Below are 14,234 nucleotides of genomic sequence, written 5' to 3' on the forward strand. Positions count from 1 at the left end.
ATTTTGACCTGATTTATATTTTAAAGAGATCTCTCTAGGTGTTGCATTTATTGTGAAGAGAATAAATTGAAGGAGGCACAAGCACAAGGTGAAAGAGCAGTTAAGAGACCACAGTAACAATCCAAGTGAGTAACAATGGTGACTTGAACCAGTGCAGTTTTAGTGGGAGTGGTGAGAAGTGGATGGATTCTGTAACTATTTTCAATGTAGTGGTAACAGACTTTGCTGATGGGTTGAATGTGTGTTGTGAGAGAAAAGGAAGGGTCAAAGATGAATACAAGTGTTTTGGCCTGAGCAAAAGAATGGGTAGAGTTACCATTGATTGAGCTGGGGAAGACTGAGGGAGGGAGAGAGGGAGGAGTAAGATAGGTTGGATGAGAAGAGCAAGTTCTCAATTAAAAATGCAGATGACCATGCTGTAAAAGCAATTGAAGATATCTTCACTAGAAATATACTTCTGGGAGTCATCAGTTTGATCTCATTCAGTCATCAATTGAATATCATCAGGGGATGGTATTCAGTGCCTTGGGATGGGAAGAGATCACTGAGAGAGTAAGTCCAGAGAGTTGCAATGTCTTTTAAATTTTAGTATGTTCAACAACTAACTCAGTACTTGACTTTCAATACATATTACTAATTGAATGAAGATGCTTGTACTTGTCCCCCTAGGAGAAAGCTATGCACCATACTTGCCAAACTAGTTACTGAGGAAATATTAAGACCTCCTTGTTATATACACGTAGCTCCCTGATATTGTTCTTAGGACATTTATTTCACTTTGCATTTCTGTGTTTATCTGGGTGATTATTGAAGTTCTGGCTCTCCACCTAAGCCTTCTGAGGTTAAAGACCACACCTGCTATTCTCCTTCCCCCGGCATCCAGCACGGTGTCTAAAATGTAATGGCTAATTTGTTGAGCAAAAAAAAAAAAAAAAAAAAAAAAAGGAAAATACTTTTTTATATTAAAGTCATTTTATTTGGACTTATCTATTGAGTAAACTTGCTTGGACTCTTAAAGTCTATTAAAAAAAAAATCTAATGGAGAAAAACACAATAACCTAAATCTTCATTTTCAACTAGTAGCATTAAGTTGATACTCCTTCCTTATCTGCTCATCTGCCCATCCCAATCATCAATAGATAGAGAGTTCACCACATACTCTCCTTACAAAGTCTGTGTATAACCTCACACCCTCCCCAGACACTGTTTCAGTTGCCCACTACCGCATCATCTGATTGGTACTCATGACAAAACTCATCTGCTATCCTTTATCTAAATCACATCAGGTGACCTCAAATCAGCTGTATGCCTCCACTGGGCTAAATCCATAAAAATAATATCATATTTATGGATATTATATCTGCAAAATCAACATGGCTAATTAGCACCCACATCCAGCAACTTCTTGTTGTTCTTGCCGAAAGGCAAGAACATTGCTTTGCTATCATTGGGCCAGCTGTCACTTAGTAATAGTTGGTCTATGATGCTACTGCAGCATGTGCTTCCCAGCTCTCCCTCCCCACAAATAAAACCCACTACTTAGTGAAGCGTTCTTTGGAGTCTAACTTTTATAGTTCAGAATTTCTCTTGAGTCCTAGAATGTTATTACATTTCAAAAAAAGAAACCATTCTTTCTGAGATGTCTGTATATTTCTCTGATATTACGATTTAATATAGTGTTAGCTCTCAGAAGTTTTTAACCCAAACTAGCAAGGGTATTGGTGGTCCATTGCAACCCCTAAACTATAGGATCCCTTGTAGCCTCCATTCAATTCAAACGATTCTAGCCCTGAGAAATCAAATAAGGAGACTAGAATTTGGATGAGTTTGAGTGCTCCACAGTGCAAGGCTTCACAGGTTGGGAGAATCTGATTTGAAAAGCATGTATCGGTGGAGGATGCTAGTGGTGCTTTTGAGGTCTGGTCAAGCAAAAGATGGTGTGAGGCCCCAGGTTCTGGAGCAACGTGTGCTTGTTGTTTTCGTTATTTTAATTACTACTGATTGTGCATTTTCTTTGTGCTTAATAACTGTATAGATTTTATCATTCAATTCCCTCACAGATCCTACAATGCAGGTATTATCATTGTTTCCCATTTTACGGATGAGGAAACTGGGCACTAAGTTATATACTTCAAAAAGTCTCATAGCTAGCAGATGGTAAAACCAATATTTGAACCCGTATATCAGAATTTGTCTACTTAACTGTTTCCTTATTTTTACCTCTTGTAGTACCAAAGAGACTTGTTACTGAAGCCATACCTTAGGGCATAAGGATTGGAAAAGACTTGAAAGGTACGCAATTCCGGTTTTCCTATTTTTATCTGAGGCTAGTCTTACAATCCCAGATAAAAGGAAAGAACTGAACTATCTTGATTACTGCTGTTTCCAATGCCTAGGCAATATTTGGTGCACAGGTGCTAGACAAATATTAGTGGAGGGAATACATGATTTGGAATCAGAAGTTCAAAGTCATCATCACATAGTCCTTTTTCCTAGCACCCATATTTCCATAGGATTTTAAATAAAGACTTTCATGAGGTTTTTAAAAAGAAATGGCATTCAGTGGTTATCTGTGGTTCTTTTATGTCATGGTGCTCACAGTGGATCTTTGCAGAGCACACTGTCAGAGGACCCCTGTTTATCAATTTTTTTTTTTTTTTTTTTTTTGAGACTGAGTCTCGCTCTGTCGCCCAGGCTGGAGTGCAGTGGCCGGATCTCCGCTCACTGCAAGCTCCGCCTCCAGGGTTCACGCCATTCTCCTGCCTCAGCCTCCCGAGTAGCTGGGACTACAGGCGCCCGCCACCACGCCCAGCTAATTTTCTTTTTTTGTATTTTTAGTAGATACGGAATTTCACCGTGTTAGCCAGGATGGTCTCGATCTCATGACCTCGTGATCCACCCGCCTCGGCCTCCCAAAGTGCTGGGATTACAGGTGTGAGCCACCGCGCCCGGCCTCAACTTTTTTTTTTTTAGAGTCTTGCTCCTGTCACCCAGACTGGAATGCAGTTGCATGATCATAGATCACTACACACTCAAAACTCCTGGGCTCAAGTGATCCTTCCGCCTAAGCCTCCCAAGTAGCTAGGACTAGAGTTATATGCCACCACATGTGGCTTGTTTATTAACTTCTTGAGTGATCCGTGTGATTTTAATTGGAAAAGTTCCCTTTGCTTTCTATTCTAAACTTCAGCGCAGTACACCGATGATGTTTAAACAGCTGCTAGTTTCCACTCTAGAGGAGTCTACTTTTCAAGGATGAGCAGGAGAGTGCCAGTAAGTAGGGCTGAGGCAGGGTTCCTGGAGCAAGGTGTGAGCCTCAGCTTATTCTTATGAGATGTGTCAGGTGAATCACAGGGCTGTCATGGAACTCGTTGCTCATCTATGCTCCTGAGAGTTTAGAAGATGTCCTCCATATCGTTAGTTACAGGACCTATCTGTATATAATTACTTCCTGGTTTTGACTTAGATGACCCAAATGACCAAAATCTTCTGTCATGATCAGGCTTTCTTCCAGTGTTTCAGTCAGTTTTGCTGATAGGCGATATTTAGATAAGCCTTTTAAAAACAGTCATCTTACCTAACTTTTAAGCTCTGTGCTACCTGAATATACATCTAGCCTATCCCTTGTATTAGTTTACTACTGGGCAAATATTCATAAAAGAATGAAAAACAGTTCTATATTCTACTATTGAAAACCATACTTGAAGCTAACCCCATATCCTTGATTGTCCATTCCCCTGTCCTGATGGATCTCTTTCCTATCTTCCCTTATTTACCAGAAAAACCCCCTAGAGTAATGGTTTTCAACTGGAGGTAATTTTGCCACCAGAGGACATTTGGCAATATCTGGAGACATTTTTGGTTGCCACAACTTGGAGGATGCTATGGGAATCTACTAGGCAGAGACCAGGGATGCTGCTAAACATCCTTCAATACACAGGGCAGTCCCACACAAAAATGATCCTTCTCAAAATGTCAACAGTGCTGCTGTTGAGAAATTTCACTCTAGATTATGGGGGATGTTAATATCATGGGGATCCCAATAAGGACATCTCTTGTTTACACTTATCAAATTTAATTTTATTGACATTAAAATAATAAACCTGGTATTCATAAGTAGGTAGAGGAAAACACATGCTCTTAACAGAAATGATAAAGAAGCACCAACTTCATGCTAGCCACTCTGTTGGGTCCTTTATGTGTATCTTCATCTCATCCTTACAATTCTATGAAAGAAGTATTGCTCTTTCTCCTGTTTTACAGGAAGGTAACTGCAGTTCATAGGTGAACAAATGTGCTTAAGGCCACATGAATACAAAGGAGTAGAGCCAGGATTTGGATCCTAGTATGACTACAAAGTCCACATTCTTTCCACTATAGCTTCAGAACGATCTTTTCCGATTCAGAAGGAGAGCACAGAAATAAAATTCTCAAAAGTTTCAATCTGATCTTCGATGACTTTTCTAGTTTTCTTTCAATTAATTCACTTGACCAGAAATTCCTGTTCCACAGCTAGTCAGGCAGAGCAGCCCATCCCCTGACTCATCTCCACAGTTTGCAGCCTGCTGTCTCCAGTTTGCCTCTCAAGCACAGTCCTCCCATGCATGGGAAAGCTGTGGTGCACTGGACACAACACATTGTTCTTGTGGTTTGCGGCCAAACTCCCTCACTGAGCCTCCTTTTTAACTGTTTCCTGGCTCGTTTGTGAATGACTTTGTGGCCTTTTTCCCCAGAAAATATCAAAGACTATCATTTTGACATTCCCTGGTGAAGGCAGTGGCCTTTTTTCAATTTTCTCACTTATCTAATATTGTTGGGATAATGTTCAGCCAAGCCTACCCACCCCATTTCAGAATATCTGCTTAGCTAGGTCTAAATATGTATATAAAACTTCTGAGTCACTTTAATACTGTACCATAAGGATGTATACTCTTTTACACTATTATAAATATTTCTTCTGGTTTTCTCAGTATGAGTAGCCAGGGCTAATACTTCGGGGAGATCTTTCTCTTCTCCTTAAACTAAAATCATGATTCTTGGGCTGTGGGGCCTTGAAGATGATGAAATGAAGTTCATTAAATTATCTAACTGTGACCTCCTAAGAACAAAAGATTGACTACTTGGCAAAACAATTTAATTGAAATCCTCATCCACATCTCAAAATAAATTTCACTAAGCATGATGTAAAGAAATAAAACATTCTTTTTTTTTTTTTTTTTGAGATGGACTTTCATTCTTCTTGCCCAGGCTGGAGTGCAATGGCATAATCTTGGCTCACTGAAACCTCTGTCTCCTGGGCTCAAGTGATTCTCTTGTCTTAGTCTCCCTAGTAGCTGGATTACAGGCAGATGCCATGATGCCCAGCTAATTTTTGTATTTTTAGTACAGACAGGGTTTCACCATGTTGGTCAAGGCTGGTTTCAAACTCCTGACCTCAGGTGATCCACCTGCCGAGACCCCCCAAAGTGCTGGGATTATAGGCATGAGCCACCACACTTGGCCAACATTCTTAAAACTAGACGAAAATATGGTTGAGTATTCATTTTATCTCTAGATGAAGAAAGACTTTTATGTACAAAAGCAATGAAAATATTCTCAAAGGAATAGAGCAATAAGTTGAAGAACCAAAGCATAGTACACCTTTCTTTATCAAAAATTAGAAATAAAACTAGAAGTCAGACATGGAGGTAGAGATTGAAAGGGGGAAGGGGAGGTGTCTGGGCCTAGGATGCTGATAGTGCTGTGTTTGTTGATCTGGGTTTGATCACATGATAGCTATACTTCTCACTGAACAGTACACTTATTTTATATTCATCCATACCTATATAGTCAATAAAAAGTCAAAGGCAAACAGGTAAAAATATATTTCATGGGTATGACAGATAAATGTAAAATAATAATGAAACTGCAATAATAAAAAAATTGACCATGGAAAACATAAATGACTAATAAACACAAAAACAGTTTAAAATGTAATCATTTTTAAAAATAAAAGCAATGCATGCATACGATTAAAAACTCAACAATGCAGAATAACAGAAGGAAAATTAAATTTACCTCATTCTTCCTTGACTCAGTTTTGCTCTTCTGGAAGAAATAACTGTGAACAGGTTCTTCTTCATTCTTCCAGAAAACTTCTATGTATATTAATAATGGAATTATACTATGGTAATGTTCATATTATTATCCTTCCTGAAAATGTCTATGCATACACATATATATTTAAACGAAATGAAATCATACTGTACTGCATATTCAATTACTTTTTTTTAGCTGAACAATGTCTTCTGAAGGTTGTTGCTTATTAGCACATGCAATTCTACCTCAATTTTTTTATGGCTTCAGATTATTCCAGTGTATCATGGTCTAGTTAACTATTTCTCTATTAATGCACATTTAGGCTGGTTTTTGTTTTTATTTGCAATATAAGCAATATAAGCAATGTTGCAATTAAAATTTCTACATTTGTCTTTGGATATTCATTTTAAAAATTGTCAGAAAAATTCTTAGAAATGGAATTGCTGAGTCAAAGGGAGTTATATGTATATACACATACACACCTTTTGCATTTTGCAAAATATTTTTCAAATTGCTTTCCATTACAATTATTTGTCAGTTAAAAAAATTTAAAAAGACAGGAAAAAATTGTTTTCTAAGGAGTTTGCTCCAAAATTTTGTTCTGCAAAAGTGTTGTCTTCCCATACCTTTCCAAATATTAGATATCTGCAATTTTATTATTTATTTACATATTTTTATTTTTTAGAGATGAGGATCTCACTCTGTCACCCAGGCTAGAGTGCAGGCTAAATTTTTTTTAAAAAAATTTTTTGTAGAGACACGGTTTTGCTATGTTGATCAAGCTGGTCTGAAACTCCAGGCCAGAGGCAATTCTTCTGACTTAGTCTTCTGAGTTGCTGGGATTATGGGCATGAGCCACTATGCCCGGCTTAATTTTATCAATCTTTGACAGTCTAATAGGTTAAACATGGCTTTTTATTTTAATTTGCATTTTGTAATTATATGCAAAGTTGAGCATTTATGAAGAAATATTTAACCTCAGAACTTGAGCAGAGGGAGGAGGTTGTCCATGATGGAGTGGGGTGGGGAGAGAAGAGGGAGCAGCATTGAATGGAGCCCAACTGGGTACATCACTGACATACGGGAAGTATTTAAAGCCACAGTGGATGAGAGGACCATGGTGAGAGAAGAAGAGAGAAAAGGCTGAGGATGGAATCTGCCTTTGGTTTTAACCTGACCACAGCTTCTCTAAAACCAAGATATCCATTTCTTTCTTATCCTCACTAAGACCTCCCAACTCACCTAATTTTCTGACAAATGACCTGCCAATAATGTTTGGGGCTATTTCATAGGTGATGGGGGTCAGTTCATAGGTTTGACCTTTGCTTTAGGAGCAAGGAATTGCTAACATTCTCCTTTCAGGTCCCTAGTGGTTTTGATTCCATTTGATTTCTGGCTCAACAGCTACGGCCTTGTAGAGAGGCCCTCACCTCTCCCCTCATATTTATCTGCATCCCTTTGAATTTTCCCAGCCTCTCGGAGCAGCTCTGTGGCTGAGAAACAAAGCTGGTGGATATTCTCACCAGTTCCACAGCCTGTTGCCAGAGGACTGCTCTAATTTGGTATCTGGCTCCAGCTCACCATCCTCTGACCTGCTTGGATTCAGCTGGGACTCTGATTTCCTTGGTTCTACATAGGCTATTGCTACCACTCTGGCTCTGAGTGGAGCTTCCTCAATCTGCCTCTCACCCTCCTACTGCTGCCGAAGGAGATATTTCTGAAAATGTGCTGCAGATGTGAATATTTTCTGCAAGTGCCTGTGGCTGACCCAGGCTACTGACGCAGTCGGCCTGCTCAGTACTGCTTCTCTGGAACAAACCCTTGACCCCTCTTCCTTTCTCTCAACTTGGACGTTCAGCCCTTTCTATCCCACTTTATCCTGAAGCTCTGCTTGGCTGGCTTAGCTGTTAAATTTTTTTTTTTTTTTTAATTCCATAGCTTTAACTCTTCTAAGAATTCTGCCATTGTCTCTTTTGATGATTAAGTCCTCTCCACCAATGCAGTCCCCTAGGAAGGGAGGGGTTCAGGAAAGAGGAGAAGAAAACAGAAGAAAATCAACACGAATTAAGCAAAGATTCTGTGCCAAGCACCAAAGCTAAGGTGCTTCACACGTTATCTCTTTAATCTCAAAACTTTGAGAATGGGTCATTGTTAGCTCATTTTTCAAACAGGAAAATGAAAGATTTGAAAGGTAAAATTATTGGACTCTAATCATTCAATAGAAAGAATTGAAACTCAGCTAATATAAATGTACAGGCTGTTCTATATTTAGTGTGTGAGGAAGCTTCATTTTCCTTAAGTTGGACGATATATTTCTATTATGGCAGACCAAAACCCCGGTGGATGCTTCGGTTTTGTTTGTTTTTGCTTCTGTAACCATGTCAGATTATAAAAGTGCTTGGATTTTGTGAAGTCCCTTAAAACATTTTTATATGAGTGGAATCATCCTGAGAGTACTGTTTTTCAGCATTAACCTATTGCATTAGTTGCCGGCTAACGCCATAGGTGTTCTTCCACATGGGCATTTGCATAGCGGCCTGTATCCACTCTGTACTTGCTGCATTTGGACTTTACATTTATCTGCATCACAACCATTTTATTAGCTTATGCTCTGAAAATTTATTGTCTTTGGGACTTTTTTTCTTAAAAAATTTCAAAAGTTTTAAAATGGCAATATAATTTGCTAAGCAAATTTAACATTTTAGGGTAGTTTCATTTTGGATAGGCTCTAATTATGGATGAGATTAAGCATCTTTTGACTATTATGTAAAAGCCGTTTGTAGGTCCCTCTTGTGAAAGATACTCATTTTCTTTGTTCATTTTTCTAGTGGATCATTGGTCTATTCTTACTGATTCACAGAAATTCTCCATGTATATATTGAGGAAATTCGCACTTGTGATAAGTGTAGTAAACATTTCTCCCAGCTTGTTGTTTGTGTGTTGAACTTTATATTTTAGGATACACAGAACTTTCTGTTTTTATGTTGTCCAATTTATCATTGTTTTGAGAGTTTTATAACAAACTTAAAAAGCATTTTCTCTACTTAAAACTGTAAGGAGATCTTTTCATGTTTTCCTCTAGTATTTTTACACATTTCTTTTAAAACTATCATCATTTTGTCATGATTTTGTGATAGGCTCTTAATGAATCTCCCTGCCTACAATTTCAGGAGCCCTTGAATCCATCTTTCCCCTAGTGGCCACCATGATCTTTAAAATGCAAGTTGGATCCTGTTACTTTTCTGTTCAGAATAGTTCATGGTTTTCATTACCCACAGATTAAGACCAGCTCCTTAACATGGTGCACTCAATAATATGTTTGTTATTGTTTCTCCTCTGTTCTCTCTTACTTTGATGACTATTCACAAAATGCTCCTTTTGTCTGGAAGCTTCAGCTATATGCCATCACAAGTTCCATCTTCTTGGAAAACCCTTGTAAATCCACCACTGTTAGGCTTAGCCATCATCTCCTTGATGAAGCCTATCCCTGACCTCTGCCCAAGGTAAGTCTTTCCTTGTCTGAGCTCCAGAACTCTGTATGTACTTCTATTGTATGTTCCTCATGTGGTGGCGTTGGCTGGTTTACTTTTCTTCTCTATCATCAGGGCAGGGCTGTGTTTTATTAATATTTGCACTCCCAGGGCATGCACAGATTGTGGAACATAGCAACAACTCAACGGTGGTTTGCTGGAATGAATGAGGTTCCCTGGTTTGTTTCAGTATTATTCAGAGTAGAATTAGGAAACACTTACATCAGAATAAACTAGGGTACTTATTTTGAAAAATGGAAATTATTGGACCCACCCTAGATATACCACATCAGACTCTCTAGGGAATGAAGCTCAGGAATCCTCATTTTTTTTTTTACTAAACTCCACACATGATTTTTATACATACTAAAGTTTGAAAACTACTGTTACTGCTTATGCCTACAAAGGGCTTTTAAACATGACACCTTAGAATGGAGGACCATTTGGAGAGAAGTACTAGGTATTAAGGTACAAGGGAAGTGAAATAAATTTATGGTATGTCCATAAAATGGAATATTACGCATGTGTTAGAATCTATAAGCTAGATATATTTTCTCTTATGAACGTTCTCCAAGAGCTGCTGTTAATTGACACACACACACACACAAAAAGAAGGAAAAAACAGGACCCTATGCTTATACGTACGCTCAGAAAACCTTCTGGAAGATTACATAGAGAACTGTTAAAAATGCTTATCCCTGGGGAGTGAGATTGGGGTGGCTGGAAAGTTGTAAGCTTGTGTTGTTATCTGTGCTATTGTATACTGTTTAAACTTTTTCACGTACCTACTTCACTTTTATTTTATTTATTTATTTATTTTTTGGATAGGGAGTCTCGCACTGTCACCCAGGCTGGAGTGCAGTAGCACGATCTCAGCTCACTGCAAGCTCTGCCTCCCGGGTTCACGCCATTCTCCTGCCTCAGTCTCCCAAGTAGCTGGGACACAGGCCCGCCACCAAGCCTGGCTAATTTTTTTTGGTATTTTTCGTAGAGATGGGGTTTCACCATGTTAGCCAGGATAGTCTCGATCTCCTGACCTCGTGATCCACCTGCCTCAGCCTCCCAAAGTGCTGGGATTACAGGCGTGAGCCACCACGGCCGGCCTTCACTTTTATATTATTTAAACTTAAAGTCTTTCTTGTTGTATCACATATTAAAGCAATGAAGTAAAAAAGTAATAAGGTAATAAGTTGCTTTTCTATATCTAATTTTACAACGTAAGAGAAGATAATAAAATTTTTATGTATCTTCAAAGTTGGCAAACAAGTAATTCAGTGAAGGAAGTTCAGGCTGTGGAAATCCAAATACCTAGGTTTTTTTAAAAAAAGATTGACATGAAATTCACATGACGTAAGTGTAACCATTTTATTTTATTTTATTTTTTTAGAGATGGGCGTCTTGCTATGTTGCCTAGTCTGGAGTATAGTGGTTATTTACAGACACAGTCATAGCCTCAGCCTTCCAAGTAGCTGGTACTACAGGTGCGGCCACCATGCCTCACTAAGCTGAACCATTTTAAAGTAAGCAATTCAGTTCATGTTACGCAACCAACACCTTTATCTAGTTCCAAAATATTTTCATCACCAGTTTCATTATCAGCAATTTTATGGGCAGCTAACAATCTGTGTTCTGTCTCTATGGATTTACCTATCCTGAGTATTCATGTGCATGGAATAATTTAATGTGACCCCTTGTGTCTGGCGTCTTTCACTTAGCATAATGTTTTCGAGGTTCATCCACATTATAGCATGTCCCAGCACTTTATTCCTTTTTTGATGAGTTATATTCTATTGTACAAGACTATTGTATAAGACTTGGTTTTGAGACCAGACTCCACTTAGTTCTTGCCTTGAGGTGGACAAGACACTAACCTTTCTGAACATCAATTTCCTGAACTCTAAAATGGGGATGGGAATAAGAATTTGGTTATCTGTGTCACAAAATCGTGTGTATATGAAATGGGGGACTGAACATGAAAGTGCCTGCTACATGATCAGGCCAAACAGAATGTGCTGGACCCAGATCCAGACCCAGACCCACACCCAGACCCAACCACCGGAGTGGAGCTGGAGGGAAGAGCTGCAGGCAGCAGCCCCGGCTGCAGGCTACAGAAAGAACTCTAGCCAGAAGGGAGCGAAGCACTGAGGGTGGTAATCTATGCAAATTGTCAGCAAGAGAGAAGCTTGTCAAGAGAGAAAGTCAGTGTCTCCTTGATGGCTGGAACTCAGCCTCATGGCATCTAGGGATCTCCAAAATCTGAGATTTCTGTGAGGAAACAGTTCCCTTTGGGGGTTAGGGACCGGTTTGTTATCTCAGTGAGGACAGGCAAGAGTGGTCATCCAAGTCGGAATTCTGACTCTAGGGAAGCCGACTAGCAATAGGTATCCAGACTTGAGGGAATGAAGTGGACCTCAGCAATTAGAATAGGGGTCCCAAGTCAGTCTGGCCCTAAGACGGACTTATGCTGCATTGTTGAACGAGGGTTTACTTTCCATCCAGGGGCAAGATTGATCCCAAAGACTCCCACCTTAGGAGGGAAAGGGGAGCCATGGGTGGTGAGGCAACGAAATACATAAATGACATTTTGCAGATATTCAAGTGATATGTGGTCATGGCTTTATTTCTCTTCCTCATAATTCCATATGTTATAGAATTGATTCATATAACAACCTATATATTGTAAGTTGGTACAAAAGTAATTGTGGTTTTGCATTGTTGAAATTTGCCATTTGATACTGAAATACATTCTTAAGTAAATGTGGCTATGTTATACATCATTCTAATGCATATTTCTCATTTTTTTTTGCTAATGACTTATTACTTGCTGTTTATTTTATATTTATTTTAGACTATGGAAATAATGTTAGACAAAAAGCAAATTCAAATGATTTTCTTATTCAAATTTAAAATGAGTCATAAAGCAACAGAAACAACTCACAACATCAACAATGCATTTGGCCCAGGAACTGCTAATGAACAAATGTACAGTGCAGTGGTGGTTCAAGAAGTTTTGCAAAGCGGAAGAGAGCCTTGAAGATGAGGAGCATAGTGACCAGCCATTGGAAGTTGACAACGACCAACTGAGAGCACTCATGGAAGCTGATTCTCTTACAACCACATGAGAAGTTGCCCAAGAACTCAACGTCAACCATTCTATGCTTGTTCATCATTGAAGCAAATGGAAAGGCAAAGAAGCTCGATAAATGGGTGCCTCATGAGCTGAGCAAACAAAACAAAATCATCATTTTGAAGTGTCATCTTCTCTTAGTCTACACAACAACAACGAACCATTTCTCCATTGGATTGTGCAATGAAAAGTTAATTTTATATGACAGCCAGCGATGACCAGCTCAGTGGTTGGACCAAGAAAGTAAGTCCAAAGTCCCAAAGCCAAACTTGTACCAAAAAAAGGTCATGGTCACTGTTTGGTGATCTGCTGCCAATTATGATCCACTACAGCTTTCTGAATCCCAGTGAAACCATTACATCTGAGAAGCATGCTCAGCAAATCGATGAGATGCACCAAAAACTGCAATGCCCGCAGCCAGCATTGGTCAACGGAAAGGGCCCAATTCACCACGACAATGTTTGATGGCACATCTCACAACCAATGCTTCAAAAGTTGAATGAATTGGGTACCAAGTTTTGCCTCATCCACCAAATTCACTTGACCTCTCGCCAACCAACTACCACTTCTTCAAGCATCTCAACAACTTTTTGCAGGGAAAATGCTTCCACAACCAGCAGGATGCAAAAAATGCTTTCCAAGAGTTTGTCGAATCCCAAAGTTCAAATTTTTATACTACAGTAATAAACAAACTTATTTCTTGTTGGCAAAAATGTGTTGATTTTAATGGTTCCTATTTTGAGTAATAAAGATGCGTTTGAGCCTAGTTATAACAATTTAAAATTCACGGTCCAAAACTGCAATTACTTTTGCAGCAACCTTAGATAGTGACTCCATAACATAACAATAGGCAGTTCAGTCATCAAGAGTAGGTTAAACTGGTTATTCAAAAAAACAAATTTAAGTATTTTTCCATTTTTCAGCTAGCACTTTTATAAGTACAATCATATAATATTAATTATTTTAACAAAATAATTACATAATTATAATTATATTATTTATATAATATTTATATATCATATAAAAATTATAATTTAATAATAAAAGCCTGTAATTCTTTTAGATCATCTAACAGCTTATGTGATTTGAGAATAGCAATGATTTGTACCGATTCCCCAAAATTCACAAACTCATCATCAGAAGGGGGAGAAGTTGGATGAAAAGGAGGTACTGACTTGTTTGAGAATCATGTGATGAATAGCTCCTATGCTTCCAGGATTACTCTTCTGTCACTGGATGATATGTCTGCAATGGAATTTGCTGACAAAGGACAACTTTGCTTTTATGTGCCTTTGCTTATGGGATGGTTAATAATCTCCTGTGCCTGCCTCCTCATTCAGCTGTTATAAGACTGCTCAGGGGACTCTGAAACAGAAGGCCTCTGTGCTCCCCTCTGTTTAATTATACTCTATACTCCCAGAGAAATGAAGTGAGCCTTCTGACTTAGAACAACCTTGTGACCACAGCCTTGACCCTTGGTCCTGTGTGGTGCCACTTCT

General features: G+C 38.7%; 1 long non-coding RNA gene across 1 annotated transcript; it reads left to right on the forward strand.

The window, feature by feature from the left end:
- On the forward strand, positions 1–13,561 carry LOC144340992 (uncharacterized). The gene is made up of 4 exons (XR_013417531.1): positions 1–125; positions 2,230–2,292; positions 9,468–9,581; positions 12,457–13,561. It is a non-coding gene; the product is annotated as an uncharacterized LOC144340992 (long non-coding RNA).
- The last annotated feature ends 673 nt before the right edge of the window (positions 13,562–14,234 follow it).

This window comes from Macaca mulatta, chromosome 5 (assembly GCF_049350105.2).
Source record: "Macaca mulatta isolate MMU2019108-1 chromosome 5, T2T-MMU8v2.0, whole genome shotgun sequence".
Classification (NCBI taxonomy): domain Eukaryota; kingdom Metazoa; phylum Chordata; class Mammalia; order Primates; family Cercopithecidae; genus Macaca; species Macaca mulatta.